The sequence below is a fragment of the Patella vulgata genome, chromosome 9 (genome assembly GCF_932274485.2).
Source record: "Patella vulgata chromosome 9, xgPatVulg1.2, whole genome shotgun sequence".
Taxonomy (NCBI): Eukaryota; Metazoa; Mollusca; class Gastropoda; family Patellidae; genus Patella; species Patella vulgata.
The window spans coordinates 6871762-6874772 of NC_065887.2; the positions used below are offsets into that span (position 1 = coordinate 6871762).

The 3011-nt window shown below is 34.9% G+C and overlaps 1 long non-coding RNA gene across 1 annotated transcript; it reads right to left on the minus strand.

Moving 5' to 3' along the window:
• Positions 1 to 642: 642 nt before the first annotated feature.
• LOC130014364 (uncharacterized) lies at positions 643 to 2165 on the minus strand. The gene is made up of 3 exons (XR_008789346.1): positions 2039 to 2165; positions 1273 to 1361; positions 643 to 827 (listed from the first exon to the last, which is right to left on the minus strand). It is a non-coding gene; the product is annotated as an uncharacterized LOC130014364 (long non-coding RNA).
• Between the last annotated feature and the right edge of the window lie 846 nt (positions 2166 to 3011).

Below are 3011 nucleotides of genomic sequence, written 5' to 3' on the forward strand. Positions count from 1 at the left end.
AAAAAAAAAACAACAAACAAAATGAATATTTTGTACATAAAAGGAGCAAAGCATCAAGATTACAGGATTGAAAAATAAAAAAATATCAGAGAAAATCGCAAACATTAAATAATATGTACAAAATATATATAAATAACCATGAGTCAAAAGCAAGGAGGAGTCACTGTGGTTCAGTGAGTATAAGGCATTGGCCGAGAAATTTCAACTGGATTTTTCGACATAGTTCCCACACGTCAGTAGTGTAGGACATGGCAAGGGATAATTGGGTATAAGCCCGGAATTGAAACTACCCCCACTGCGTTTACTTTAAAGAAACCTTGACAATTGAATTATCTGACTCAATGACAGACCTTCTGATCCAATGTGCGTGTGTTAACCATTCGGCCCTCCTGGGTTCCCTTTAAACAACCCTTGACAGTTGAAATATTTGATATAAGAGTAGGTTGTAGGACAGAAACACCATAATAACACAGAAAAGTAGGATCTTAAGCCCTATTTCATTTCATAAGCAAGGGAAAGTCACCTTAATGTAGGTCAAGGTTTTTTGTAATTCTGGGTATATTTGATCTACATTTGGTTTCTAGATTATGCCTATTAAATACTTTATGATTTCCGACCAAATTCTAAGAGATGTCACTTTACATTCTATATTATACATAAATTTCTGTAGAGAATTAAAATCTAATTGTGTTTGGGAAGAATATTTAACAGTAAAAACAAAAAATAAATATTCAAAAATTGGGTCAAATGCATTCTTTTCCAGAATTATAAAATAAATTGATGCTTGGGATCTCTTGTTGTTATCATACATCAAATAATCTTCCAGCCTAAAAAATAAAAAGTAGGCAATAAGAATACTTTCTTACTATTTATGGTTCACAATGTTTAAATAAACAATTTATTTTGCCACATCGAGACTGAGTCTCTATTTTGTTTCATCTTTGGGTAACACTTATTGTGTCTTGTCCAGTAACAGACCCAGGCAGATTATTATATTTTATTTCCATCGACAACAAATTGGATATTACCTATTAAAATCTATTTGAAAAGTAAAATATTGTCCATCATTTTTATACTGCTATTTACTGTAAAAATACACATAGGATCTATCACAACTTGAAGAAAATCAATGGATGTGATTGTCAAAAATCAAGAATGCCAAGACTTGGAATAGGAGAGTCCTAGGCATTGCCTCAAGAAGAATAACTAGATTACCAATCAAGTGTATAGAACTAGTTGATGATTAAAAATACAAATATGTATGTTACTTACATTTTACCTGATTATCAAGCTCTGTGAGAAAGAGTTTCCATAATATGAATAGCCATTTCCAACTGTCTTGATCTTTCTGATGTAGTTAACTGAGAAAAAAAACATACTATGTATTAGTTGACTTAAATCTACTCGACAGTTAAAAGATGAAAGTTTTAATTTAATTACATTGTATTGTAATGTGTTGGTTTGCTTTGTCACAGATGAGACAAAATGAAAAAAATGAAATGAAATGGGGTTCGGCGTCCTACTGTTCAGCTCCGACTGGGCTAATGAGGTTGGGCATATGCCATACAGTGGGCTATGAGAGAAATTTTGCCGGGTACCGTGACCCTAAGGCCTACTCTTGTATCAAATTCTAACTGCCAGGGAATCTTTTACATGCACGCCAATGTGTACACGGGACCACGTTTTTTTGTTCAATCTGAACGACTAGACAGCTGTCCTTGTAAGGCCCTCCGTACTGCATTGTCTTACTGCAAACCCGCGACCTTAAAATATGCGAGCCAGTGTCTAACCCACTTGGCCACCCACAGATGAGAGTCATATCTACATGTATCTGGACATAAGTAAGATTCTGTTTGTGCACATACATGTACGTGTACAAATTTACTATACTAAACTGAATTTTAAATTTCAAAACAATAAAATGAAATGGAGGTTTATGTCACATCAGCTCCAACCGGGCTATATTGTGCCAAACACATTATGGTGAGATTCTAAACTACCATAACAACCATCTTTTCTCTTAGAATTGAACACTCACCCTCCAAAAACACCTATGAGAAAGCATAGGTGCTCAAATCACCATTTCTTCAGCTCTTTCTTTTTCCATATTTGGGTTTTTTGACTTATTTTATTATATGATCTTTGATTTGCTATGGCATCTAATATGGAAACAGAAAAATATGAATATGTGACATGTAATAAACGATACCTTACCATATACAAACTGTGTGATATCTAAAACCATTTGAATCCCGAAGATCTTACCCAAGCCGCGACCTTAAAATATGCGAACCAGTGTCTAACCCACTTGGTCACCGTGGGTCCCCACAGATGAGTTAGTCATATCTACATGTATCTGGACATAAGTAAGATTCTGTCTGTGCACATACATGTACGTTCACAGTTTTACTAAACTAAACTGAATTTTAAATTTCAAAATATTAAAATGAAATCGAGGTTTATGTCACATCAGCTCCAACCGGGATATATTGTGCCAAACACATTATGGTGAGATTCTAAAATACCACAACAACAATCTTTTCTATTAGAATTGAACACTCACCCTCAAAAAACACCTATGAGAAATCATAGGTGCTCAAATCACCATTTCTTCAGCTCTTTCTTTTCCCATTTGGGTTTTTTGACTTATTTTATTATATGATCTTTGATATGATCTAATATGGAAACTGAAAAATATGAATATGTGACATGTAATTAACTGTTTAAGATACCTTACCATATACAAACTGTGTGATATCTAAAACCATTTGAATGACGAAGATCTTACGTAAGCCGTGAAAATCTGTTTTAATAACCCTTGTTTGTCATGTGACTGGACTGTCACAGTAATTAGAAGAGAGCCATGTGGCTTAGTGTGTAAGGCATTGGCTTGCTACCCGGGAGGTTGCGGGTTCACTCCCAGTGTTGACCGAGAAAGCTCATTTGGATTTTTCAGCATGGATTCCCTGTCTAGTCGTCATGGTGGCTAAGTGGGTAAGACGTTGGCTCAC